Source organism: Sus scrofa, chromosome 4 (genome assembly GCF_054392235.1).
Source record: "Sus scrofa isolate SSC_HxYL_T2T_F1_AM1 chromosome 4, Sscrofa_HxYL_maternal_Yorkshire_Landrace_v2.0, whole genome shotgun sequence".
In the NCBI taxonomy this organism is placed as follows: Eukaryota; Metazoa; Chordata; class Mammalia; order Artiodactyla; family Suidae; genus Sus; species Sus scrofa.
Genome location: NC_139386.1, coordinates 75,924,728 through 75,937,979, shown reverse-complemented (window position 1 = coordinate 75,937,979; position 13,252 = coordinate 75,924,728). Strand labels below are relative to the sequence as shown.

The 13,252-nt window shown below is 40.1% G+C and overlaps 1 protein-coding gene and 1 long non-coding RNA gene across 4 annotated transcripts in view; both read left to right on the top strand.

Annotated features, from left to right (window-relative positions):
• The window catches only part of NKAIN3 (sodium/potassium transporting ATPase interacting 3), a 571,670-nt gene that overhangs the window by 19,767 nt on the left and 538,651 nt on the right, over window positions 1–13,252 (top strand). The window lies entirely within an intron of this gene.
• On the top strand, window positions 1,431–7,040 carry LOC146403875 (uncharacterized). The gene is made up of 2 exons (XR_014843764.1): window positions 1,431–5,943; window positions 6,389–7,040. It is a non-coding gene; the product is annotated as an uncharacterized LOC146403875 (long non-coding RNA).

Genomic DNA, 13,252 nt, shown 5'->3' with positions numbered 1-13,252 from the left:
TCAAAATTGAAATTTTGGTTCACATAGCTATGACTCAAAATTGTAGCAATAGAGTAAATCACTCAATTTGATTTTCCTGCACAGCGTTTTTCCTTGTATGGAAAGCTTACGCACCTTTTTTTTTTTTTTTAAAAAAACAGATTCCTACATCAATGAACCCTGGTGAAATTTTAGGGGTTTAGGTCAAATATTGGCAGTTTCATATGTTTTGCTCTAATTATTTGCCATGATGCTGTTGGCAGATAATATTCTACATTCAAATGAATATGTTTTATATTAAAGAAAGTTATCTTTTCTGAATTGCTACTTGGGGCCAATATTCTATATTGTTACAGCTCTTTAGTGTTTTCAAAAATTATTATTTGTGGAGTTCCCGTCGTGGCTCAGTGGTTAACGAATCCGACTAGGAACCATGAGGTTGCGGGTTCGATCCCTGGCCTTGCTCAGTGGGTTAAGGATCTGGCGTTGCCATGAGCTGTGGTGTAGGTCACAGACATGGCTCGGATCCCGTGTTGCTGTGGTAGTGGTGTAGGCTGGTGGCTACAGCTCCGATTTGACCCCTAGCCTGGGAACCTCCATATGCCACAGGAGCGGCCCTAGAAAAGGCAAAAAAAGACAAAAAAAAAATTATTTGTGTATATTTGCCCCTATTGTAGGATTGAAAAGGCTGTTGCCATCCTCATTTTTGTGTTCTTCACTTGCCTGTTCTCTGATTTACACACAGGAGTTGCTCAATAGATAGAAGCTGAAATCTGGGTAAATGAGTTATTATGTTTTCAGTATTATTAGGTTGCATTCCCTTGCAAGAAGCAAAGCACCCAGGTGCAAATTGGTTAAACCAGTGCTACTCAAAATGTGATCCACAGACTGGTATCAATGCACTCTCTTCAGGGGTTAACAAAGCTGACTAGTATCCATGAGGACATGGGTTTGATCCTTGGCCCTGCTTAGTGGGTTAAGGATCCAGCGTTGATGTGAGCTGTGGTGTAGGTCTCAGATTCGGCTCCGATCTGGCATTGCTGTGGCTCTGGTGTAGGCCAGCAACTGCAGCTCGGATTGGACCCCTAGCCTGGGAACGTCCATGTGACGTGGGTGCGGCCCTAAAAAGACAGAAGAAAAATAAAAAACGAAAACACTGTCTTTATTTCTGACCCGTGAAGAGCTGTGTAATTAAGTCAGTCTTTAGAACCATGTTAGTGTTTAAAATTGGCATGACATTCAAGTGCTTGACCATTATCTTAGGAATTTTTATTATATTTTACAATGGTTTTTATCCTCAACTGGTTAAAAAAAGAAATTTCCTTTATGCCTAAGTGTTTGAGAAGCACTGTTTTTTTGTTTTTGTTTTTGTTTTTGTTTTTGTTTTTTGGGTTTTTTTGTTTGTTTGTTTTGTATGGAGATATGATCAGACCTCAACTTCACAGAATATCTTTTTTTTTTTTTTTTTTTTTGGCTTTTTTAGGGCTGCACCTGCAGCATATGGAGGTTCCAAGGCTAGGGGACGAATGGGAGCTGTAGCTGCCAGCCTGTGCCACAGCAATGCCAGATCCAAGCCATGTTTGTGACCTATGCCACAGCCCACAGCAACGCTGGATCCCCAACCCACTGAGTGAGGCCTGGCATTGAATCTGGGTCCTCGTAGATGCTAGTCAGATTCGTTTCCACTGAGCCAGAACGGGACCTCGCAGAATATCTATTAGGCTAGATACTTTATGTAATTCTTCGTATTTTGTCCAACTCCCCTGCCCACGGCCACTGTTTTCCCTTTTTTACCGACAGGGACAGTGAGACGTGGAGAGTTTATGTATCTCACCCAAGGTCATATCCCTGGGAAGTGAAGCAGAGCTGGGAGCTGAGCTCTGCATCATGAGTATCTAGACCCAGTTCTTTCTCCTGTGTTACAAAGGCAGTTTTGCTTTGCTGCCCATTGGGTATGTGATATCAGAAACCTGGGAAAGTCTGACCTAGGGAGCTTGGCTTCCTGAATGCTGCTGTCTTCTACATAGGCAACGTGAAATACCTTACATTTCCATTGCAGCGAATTTGATTTCTGGCACATGGGTCTACATTTTTTTCCTATTTGCTCACTAAAAGGTGAACCCTCTTTGCTGCTGTCTGAAAAGTGTCCTCTGCACAAAACTGTCAATATCATCACTGCCCCAAGGGTTCAAGGCCTCCTCTTGGCGTGGGGTTGGACGTAACATGTACACAGACACATTCCCTGTAATTCTGAAATCTAAAAGACCACTGTTCTGTAAAATCCACGCGCATGGTGGAGACATGTAGCTTGAAACCTTACTAATGTGGCAGTATTCTATGTCAGCAGCACCCTGGCTCACCTAGTCTTTTGTGGGCTTTCAAAAAGCATTTTCAACCCAGAAGAGTGTTACACATCCAACTTTCAAACACTTCTTTGCAACAAAGCTCTTCAGTAAACTGAAAATTGCCCAGTTTATGAATTCTCCCTCTTGATCTTATAGTTTCTCCTATTCCAATTCCTCTAGAAAATTGCTTTGAGAAAGATTAGACAATATATCTCTGGAACAGTCCATATTTTTTTTTTTATTCTACTGCCGATCTGGGTATACAGTCCTATTATCTTTGACCATGTACCTTTTTGCAGGTGATATTCGGTTTTAGTTAATGTATGCATCAAACCACATGTACAGGGCAATAAAAATAAGCTTTGGGACATTCATCTTTAATGCCCAAATATGTAGATTTAGAATCCCATTTCTGAAGATTTTAGCACTTACCAGTCTACGGGGGTTCATCCTAAGATGTTTTTCCTTGCACAGCCATGTGTTGTCAATTATACTCAGTTGTAAGTTACCTCAGATCAGCAACTTTGACTTGTGTGACATTTGATAATCTCATTAATGTTGCCGACTCTGCCTTTGGATGAAAAATCCTCGCATGTCCCAAATGCATAATTAAACATTCTCATCAGGTTCACCATTTCATGAGAACTCATGAAAAGAAAACTTGGAGCAAAATTAGTCTATTTGTCTTCTAAATTTTCCAGGTACTTTAGGTTAAGTAAAAGTTATAATTTAGGTTAAAGTGCAAAGAATGCAAAGAAGTTTAATTAATTGTATTTTCGTTCATGTGCAGGTTTTCATGCTTTTTTTCCCATTGTTTGGCAACCCAAGTATCACATTTTTACTTTGAGAACATGATGTGATACTGGTATGGCAATATTGAAGGACTGGCTACATTGAAATTTAGGATGCCCTGTAAAATAATTCATTCTTACAGTTCTTTTGAAAATCGGTGAGAAGCTTAAACATTGGTATTAGAGACCTAGCTAATGTTTCCACTCATAAGAGCATAATGGATTGCTCCTATTTTCTTAGCATCAAACATGAAACGTATTCCGAGTATTCTCTCTGAAATCTTTTTCAAAGTATTTACAGGCTGCTTTAGTTTCAGTTAGAAACAGTTCAGAGTCAAAGGCTCAAATTATAAATCTTGGTGGATGTTTTTCTGCCCGGGTTGGAATGCAGCCTGAATAAGATTTACTGTGACCTAAACTTTCAACAGAATAGCTCATGACAGCAAGATAGGGCCTCAAATGAGGGTTTTTATTGCAATCAACCCTTTGACTTGTTTGTTCTTACTGTTGTCTTTAAGCCCAGGATTTGTGGCAGACGCACGAATTGGAAGTTGTAGAAAGAAAGCTTTACGTGGAACCGACTCCGGGAGGGAATGGAGCATGGGTTGCTTTTGTGGTCTGTGATAAAGCAGCAGGGTGCACCTGAGAGCTGAGGCAGATAAATAAACCTAGCTCTGACCTGAGAGGATTAGGAGGTGTTCTGGGTGATGGAAGCTAAGAATTTCAGTGTTACTTTATCCAGGACAATAAGGTTATGCTTTCACAATGCTCCATTTCCCATGTAATAAAGCCTTACCAAGGGTTGTATTTTAGCTCTTTCAAAATGTAAGGTTTCCACTGGTCCATTGGTGTGATAGCACCAGAAAGGACTAAGGATCTGTTTGTTTGCTTATTTATCTATTTATAATGATGTTTTAGAGATCATCCACCACAATCCCTTTCTTCTGAGAAGAAGTAGAATTGATTTCAGCTTTCCCGTTTCTTCAAAGGGCGTGCCGGGGAGCTGAAATCTTGTGGTTTGTCAGCTTTTTCTGCTCCCACACTTAGGCAAAGTCCACAAGGATCTGCGGTGAGCCAGAGGCACCGTGCCTGCCCGCTGTGGTTGGGGGCAGGAGGGCTCTCCTTGCACAGCTCAGCCCAGCAATTCATAAAAAGGTGTGGCTTTTAGCAGAGGCACTAACCAGTGGTTGAATGCTAGAAAAAAAGCCTGCCCTCCAGCCAGCCTCTGATGAAGCTCTAAGGTTCATAGTGGTTTTTTTTTTTTTGTTTTTTTTTTTTAATTTTAAGAAATTGAAGTCTAGTTGATTTGCAGTGTTGTGTAGGTTTTAGGTGTACAGCACAGTGATTCAGTTATACATATTTATGTATTCAGTTATACATCTCTGTATTCTTTATCAGCTCCTTTTCCTTTAAAGAGTATTACAAAATAATTGAGTATAGTTCCCTGTGGTATTCAGTAAATCCTTGTTGTTTAGATGTAGTGGTGTGTATCCGTTAGTCCCATACACCTAAATTTCCCTCCCTCTCCCTTCCCCTTCTGTAACTGTAAGTTTGTTTTCTATGTCTGTGAGTCTTTCTGTTTTGTAAATAAGTTCGTTTGTACCTTTTAAAAAATATTCTGCATACGAGTGATATCATATGATATGTGGCTTCCTAAGTGTGATCATCTCTAGGTCCAATCCATGCTGCATCCATGTTGCTGCATCATTTCATTCCCTGTCATAGCTGAGTGATACTCCATTGTGTGTGTGTGTGTGTGTGTGTGTGTGTGTGTGTGTGTATTTCAAGTCCTCATCCATTCCTCTGTCGATGGACACTTAGGTTGCTTGCATGACTTGGCGGTTGTAAATAGTGGTACTCCGTATGACTAGGATCATAGTGTTCTGATGTAAGAAGTGCTCGGTGAATATTTGCTGTACAAGTGAATGAATATGGGAAATAATGGATGGACTTTTGGAGTGGATGTGGATCCTAGATACAGGTAGTTCAGTCGTTTTCCTCTGGAATTCCCACAATGTGTCTTCTCACGTGGTTCTTCACAAAGGCAGTGTGGGACCCTCCTCTCTCTTGGGACATTTGGACCAGTGTGGTTACATTTTGGTTGTCATGGTGATGGGAGTGGTGGGGTGGATGAGGTGCCACTGGCACTTAGGTTCCCAAGGGCAGAGATGATCCTTCAGTGAACAGGAAGTCCTGCACATGAGGACTCCTGCCTGGAATGATAAGTAGCATCCACTGAGAAGCCCTCTGAGGTCTCTGATGGGAGGAAGGTTAGAGAAGGAAGTCATCACTTTCTCAAGTAACCATATAGCTTGTTGGACATATAGTATTCAGAAAAAAAGATTTCCTTACATTTAGCCAAAACCTCGAAAATTCCATCCATTGGCATCTGCCCTGTCTTCCAGAGGAATAGAGAGACCTGCCAGCTCCCTCTCATGTTATTCCCACAACTCACTCACTGACCTTCTCCATCCTGCTTACTTTCCTCAAGGTGTGACCAGGTTTTCTTTGTCCTGGTTGATGTGGGGCCTTTGGAACTTGACTCCATCCTCTGGCTATGGCTTGACCATGAAGCATGAAAAGCACCTGTAGCCTTAGAGATTACAGATAACATAGGACTTGATAGAGCTATAACTACTGTTATTTCTACTCATGCAACCTAAGATTGCATTACATTTTTTAAATTTTTTTGGCCATGCCCACAGTGTGTGGAAGTTCCTGGGTCAGGGTTCAAACTTGCACCACAGCAGTGACAGCGCCTCATCTTTAACCCACCAGGCCACCAGGGAACTCCAATTAAAAAAATTTTTTTTGTCTTTTCTAGGGCTGTACCCATGGCATATGGAGGTTCCCAGGCTAGGGGTCCAGAGCTGCAGCAGCGTGGGCTCCGAGCCTCACCTGCGACCTACACCACAGCTCACAGCAATGCCGGATTCCCAACCCATTGAGCAAGGCCAGGGATCGAACCCACAACCTCATAGTTCCTAGTAAGATTCGTTAACCACTGAGCCATGACAGGTACTCCCTTTAAAAAAATTTTATTAGCTGACTCTCCATTAAAAATTCAAGTCTTCGGGAGTTCCCGTCGTGGCACAGTGGTTAACGAATCCGACTAGGAACCATGAGGTTGAGGGTTCGGTCCCTGCCCTTGCTCAGTGGGTTAACGATCCGGCGTTGCCGTGAGCTGTGGTGTAGGTTGCAGACTTGGCTCGGATCCCGCGTTGCTGTGGCTCTGGCGTAGGCCGGTGGCTGCAGCTCCGATTCAACCCCTAGCCTGGGAACCTCCATATGCCGCGGGAGCGGCCCAAGAAATAGCAACAACAACAACAACAACAAAAGACAAAAAGACAAAAAAAAAAAAAAAAAAAAGAAAGCCTACAGCAAGCCCCCATACCAACTTCAGCCACAGCGGGGGCAGACACCAGAAGTAAGAGAGGCTACAACTATTATCTGTAAAAAAAAAAAAAAAAAAAAAAATTCAAGTCTTCTTCGCATAACCATTGACAATCAAAGTTTCCATCATTCTGTAACAGGGGTTAGCCATCTTTTTTGGTAAAGAATCAAATAATAAATACTTTAGGCTTCACAAGCCAGCTGGTCTCTGTGGCAGCTACCCCACTCTGCTTTTGTAGCCAGAAAGCAGTTGTGGACATGACATAAATCTGTGGGTGTGGTCGCATTTCAATTACATGTTATTTATAAAAACAAGTGGCAGGATAGGTTTGGCTCCTGGGCTGCAGTTTGTCAACCCCTGTTCTGTACTTGGATTAAAATCCAAAAATGGTACTTGTTTATTTTGTCTCTTCACATTATTGTATTGATTTCAGCTGATCATTCCAACCCGATGAGAACCTCTTGAATTCTAATTATTCAAATTCTGTTATCCACAAAGAATTCAATTCTATTTCACTTTGTGTCACCTAAATACATCACTTCTCTGCTTTTATCCAGTTATTCTTCATACCAAAACAAAGACACCTCGAACAGAATAAAGTGAAAAAAAAAAAAAAAAGACCCTATTCCATATAACTCGTTTTAGCTTAAGATGATGAGTGGTCTAAGTGATAAGGGTTTGATTAGCATAGTTTAACTGTCAGCTAATTCATGAAACCACATCAAAATGCTGTGACGCGCGGTGCAGTTACTTCTTTTCTTTACAAGAATCATGAACGGGTTCTGTGTGTTTTTCTTCCTGAAATCACAGCGTGTGTCTATGACAAGTTCTTGCCGTGCCACTTCATTAATGGCAACAAAGCTAATATTGCTCCTATAAAACTGCCTTTTAGCAAACCATCTGTTCATATATTCTCGCAGTTCGCCAAGAAGAGATGAAATCTTACCAGGCTCACTCTGTACCTGCTCCTTTCGATAGATTTGCCCATGGGGTTTTCAGGATCATAGCATGACTGCAAAAACGTCTGCCTGGTTCCAAGGCCACAGTTATGAGTCTCTTAGGACCCTCTGTGGGAAGGAAAGAGTTAACAGTGGTCCTAGGGCCCTTCCTCCTTCTCAGGGACACCCTGGGCCACTGCTGACCTCCACCAGGCATCCTGCAGCATTCAAGGAGATGTAGTAACAGAAAGATAGTCTAAGAAGCTCATATCTAAGAATGTCTTTAGGAGTATTCTTCTTTTATAAATAAGTAAACCTGGAATTGATGTGATACAGGTGGCCAGGGAGTGGAAGTTAGTCACAGGAGGTTTTTTTATCCACATGAGGAATACAGTATAGAAACTAAGAGGGCCCACAGCTTTTTTCTTTTTTCTTCCTTCCTTTTCTTTCTTTCTTTCTTTCTTCCTTCCTTCCTTCCTTCCTTCCTTTCTTTCTTTCTTTCCTTCTTTCCTTCCTTCCTTCCTTCCTTCCTCCTTCCTTTCCTTTCCTTTCCCTCCCTCCCTCCCTCCCTCCCTCCTTTCTTTCTTTCTTTCTTTCTTTCTTTCTTTCTTTCTTTCTTTCTTTCTTTCTTTCATCTTTTGTCTTTTCAGGGCCACACCCGTGGCATATAGAGGTTCCCAGGCAAGGGGTCTAATCGAAGCTACAGCTGCCTGCCTATACCACAGCCACAGCAATGCCAGATCTGAGCCGCGTCTGTGACCTACACCGCAGCTCATGGCACTGCTGGATCCTTAACCCACTGAGCGAGGCCAGGGATCGAACCCAAAACCTCATGGTTCCTAGTCAGATTCGTTTCTGCTGCGCCAGGACGGGAACTCTTCTTTCTTTCTTATAACTCGCCCTAGGCACATACGAGGCACTCATCTGTTACTCTGAAGCCAAATTGCCTCCATTTGGGATGAAGAATTTTTCGAAGCTGTGATAGTTTAGGGTTCCCCATTACCGCATGCGTGTCTGTGTCTCTTGTACTGTCAGAGATAAGCCCCACACTAGTTCAAGCACTAAGATAGATTTTCTTTGGTAACGCGCCATTGCAGTGGGAAGAGAGTCCAGGGGGACTGAGCACAGCTTGGATTTGTGTAGAGGCAATGTCGCGTTTTAAAGGGAGAATGAGGGTGTGGGGAGAGGGTGCATGGGAGGCCATAGACCTAGGGAAGGGAAAAATTACCAAAAGCAAGAGGGGGTATTGGTCCATGGGAAGGGTTTGCAGTCTGGTGCTAATGACTCAGTTTCCCTCTCCCACAGGCCCTGGGAGATGGGGGCGGGGGCTCAGCATTGGCTGGAACAAACACTAAACTCTTTGGGCAGCATTGAGCTTTCTCAGGCAGGTTCTTGCAGGGGGGATTATGGTCCTTCTTGAGGTGCAACCTTGAGCTCTTAGAAACCGTATTAGTGTTTGTCCTTCGAGGTCAAGGTTGACAGGCCCATTCAAGAAGGAGGCTCAGAGGAGCCTGGCTAGAATTTTCAAAGGGACTCGTTGTCAGTAGGTCCTTCATTGAAGTTGAATCTGCTGTGGTGATACAGCACTCTGGGATTCTGCACGATGTCATATTTAGTTGAGTCTGAAACTCTGATGCTCTGTGTGTGTGTGTTTGGCAGTGGCGGGGGGGTGGTGTCTCTGATTGCTTTATATATTTCCTGATTTCAGTTTTCTTTTAAGGTGTTTGGTATATTATTTCATGTTCCATCTTGGTTTGAAAAAGTAGAAGTAAGAGCATCTGTCATTATGAGCTTTTTCTGCCATTGTCCTCAAGTTGTAAGCCCATTATTTCCATAGTCATAGACTGAGTTCACTTTAAAAAAAACTATGTAAATTCTGCCTTTTCCATTTTAATGACCAGTTTTGATGATCAGTAGAGTAAATCTAAGTGCTGTAGAAGTGGTCAAATATTATTTATGTTAAAGCAGCAGGAGAACTTTTCATAATTTAAGTTACTCAGTATAATTTAGTGAATCACAGTGTACAATTTTTGTAGTATTATAATTTTTCTAATATAATTATATTATCAAAAAACTATTTCTATGAGTATTAATGTAATGTGAGCCTTTTAATTATTTTAATGTTTAAGTGGAACATATATATTGAGCAATATTCATCCTTCTGCATTTGAAGTGTACCATTAATTTTCTTCTTGGAATTCCTCATGACTTTTTAGATGCTAAAGAAAGATAAACTATTTGAGGCTATAGATTAGCTGTGTGGAAAATCAAGATGTCTTTTTCTTGGGTTTATAGAAGGCCCAATAGGTTGGAAATGTAGGAAAAAATTCAGACTTGGGAGCATGGTAGGTTACCAATATAGGTCAGTTATGCCAGTTCTGAGTTTTAGTTTATAAAATTAATAATTAAAGGGAAGTATTTTTGAGTGGTGAGAGGGCTCTGCATTGCTAGGCAATGTCACTGGACTTAAGAAGAAAAGCTAGAGATGAAGCAATTATTATATTTCTAATGACCTCAAGCTCTATCCTAATGACCAGCTATAAAAAAGAGAGAAGATGTACTATAAAGCATGTATTTGCTTTGCGTCCATTTTATATTTACCCATATATTCAGTTTTGTCTATTAAAATCACTTTTTTGGTGTTGGCAGTTTTCCCAATTTATTAATTCATCTAGTTCTTTCAGGCAGTATTCAGTCAAGTGCTAAGAAAGGTTAAAATTGAAAGGCCAGGAATTTATAATTACTAGCAGTCATGCTTAAATTAATGAGAATGGTAATTTTCAATGCTTTTTCATTAGGAATAGTTTCAATTTGTCCCAAGTCAATCATCCCAATAAAATACTTATTTTGACTCTCTTTTTAGAATTCAGCTAATCTTTCTGTGTTTTAGAATTCAATTAATAGTTCTATGTAGTGGTGAGTAAAATGCATATTTTCTCATTACTGTTCTGAATTTTATTTCTCCTAGTACTCCATACTTTTAGCACAGAAGATTCTATTCCTTTGATTTCTGACTTGTTTGTTTTTGCCTTTGATTTGTATAATTCAATTATTTGCTAATACAGCTAAATTTTATTGATCACTGAATTTCACTTTTAATAATGATGTGTATAAAATGCCCTTTCCAGAAAAATACCCCTAAACAAACTACTTTTGAAATCAAGGCTAAATACTCTTGAATATAATATAATTTGTTATTAAAAAGCAAGTATGTGTCAGCTAAGTTTTTATTAAATCTGTCAACAGTTATCGGATAGACTATTGTATAAATAAGATATCTTTTTCTTGGGGTATTATCTGCATCTGTGTAGTAATTTGTAGTTTGTAGTTGAATAGAAAGAGGTTTGTATATTTGAGCATGTGGTTGACTTTGAAATTCAGCTTAGACCTGGGCAGGTTTGTGGAGATGTATAGGAGTGTGGGTATGGAGGGGTATTGATGACCACTCATGTCTGTCACTCACACTCCTGACCCTTCTGCCCTCTTCATCTGTGGGCTCTCGGTGGTGACTGACCTCTCATCAGAACGGAAGATGAGTCATTGTGTATTGTAGCTTGTGTGGTATAAAAATTTATCATCTTCTCTGAAACTGCTTAATATATAGTCATCTTTAAAGTCAAGGTGAAATGGCCAATTAGAAGTCCAAACCAAAGAGATTAAAATTTGTTTGCTTTATAGGAAGGATTAAGGTGAGTTGACATGGATTTAGGATATATCCTTGAATAAAGTTCACTTTATTTTTAAAATCCTCCTTTCATTATCTGTAGCCCTCTGCTTCTGGCAGATGAAGTACTGAATTTACTCTTTTGACATGAACAGCTCTAATGCTGGACCCACTCGATGAGGCGGTGGCACTGAGATGTTGGACAACAGGGCCGTGCAAGGCTATGACTCTGAGGAAAGGGAGACCCTAAAAGGTACTTTCTGAATGGGAAACAGGTTCTGGAGTCCACCTGGACAGCAGAGGTGTTGCCGATGTGAGGAGGCAGGTATTGGCGGTCAGGGCTGAAATTTATGGAGTGGGTAAGAGAGGGAGATGCCCAGGAGGGAATAAGGAGTCGACGAAGTTATGGCTCAAGACACTGGCTGTGGGTTGGGCCACAGAGAGCAAAGATTACCATTAGATTTATCAATATTTGGATACATATTTTTTTTCTTTCTTTATTTAAAAGGCAATAAAAATAATGGCGTTGTAGAGTTCCCTGGTGGCTCAGTGGGTTAAGGATTGGGTGTTGTCACTGCTGTGGCTTGGGTCACTGCTGTGTTGCAGGTTCGATTCGTGACCTAGGAACTTCTGCATGCTGCAAGAACAGCCAAAAAAAAAAAAAATGGCATTGCATTAGGGGTATTACATCACATGTAGATGTAAGACATATGCAAGAGAGATGGTATTATAAATAAGATTGTTGTTATAAGACTCATATTTTACCAGAAATATTGTATTTCTAAGTATATTGTCCTAAATAAAGGATGCATATTGTAATTCCTACAAATAAACATAAAGGATAGTTGTGGTTTTGAAACCAGCAGAGAAAATAAAATTAGAAATAACTTCGATAATGACTTTAGAAAAAGCCAGAGAGGAGGGACAATAATATAGAAATCATAACTGACAAATTAGCAAATATACTATTATGCTATAGAAAATTCCAAGCAAATCAATAATTGCATCAAGTATAAACTGATTAAACACTTCCATTAAAAGCTATATATTGTCAGAATGGATTAAAAAATAATAATTCTGATATATGCAATTAAAATCAAAGATGGGGATAGATGGACTATGCCAACAGCAAGCATCGAAGAGCTAGTATGCTTTATGAATATTAGGCAAAATGGAAATTAGAAAAAGAGTATTACCATTTACAAAGGGAAACATTTTAAAAATAAAAGAGTCAAGCCAAAAAAAAATCCTAATATGCATTCAACTGCTAACAGAGTTTCAAAATACAATAAACAAAGCCAACAGAGCTATAGGGGAAAATAGATAAATTCACAATCAACAATATGAGCAACTCTCAATATCAACAGGAAAACCAGATTAAAAAAATAATTGGTAAGGATATAGAAGATGTAAACCATACTTTAAACCAAATTGACATGACTGATACTTATAAAACAGTACACTCAAAACCTGCCCACAAGATTCAACATAATGCTGATCGAAAAATCTTAATTTAAAAAAAACCAAATTCTTAAATGTTAACAGGATGTAGATATCCCAAACAATCATGGTAAAGAACTACCTGATTTCCAGATTTACTGCAAACCTCCAGTAAGCAAGAGAGTGTGGCTTGGCATAAAGGTGAGCACATATAGTAAAAGAACATAAAGAGTTTGCAGTAGAAACTACAAATAGAACTACCATTTGATCCAGCAATCCCACTCCTGGGCATCTATCCAGAGAAAACCATGACTTGCAAAGACACATGTACTCCGATGTTCACTGCAGCACTATTTTCAATAGCCAAGACATGGAAACAACTTAAATGTCCATCAACAGAGGAGTGGATCAAGAAGATGTGGTACATATACACAATGGAATATTACTCAGCCGTTAAAAGGAACAAAATACCAGCATTTTTAGCAACATGGATGGACCTAGAAATTATCAAGCTAAGTGAAGTCAGCCATACAATGAGACACCAACATCAAATGCTTTCACTGATATGTGGAATATGAAAAAAGGACAGAATGAACTCCTTTGCAGAGCAGATGCTGACTCACAGACTTTTAAAAACTTATGGTCTCCAAAGGAGACAGTTTGTGGGGTGGGGGGATGTGCTTGGGTTGTGGGATGGAAAT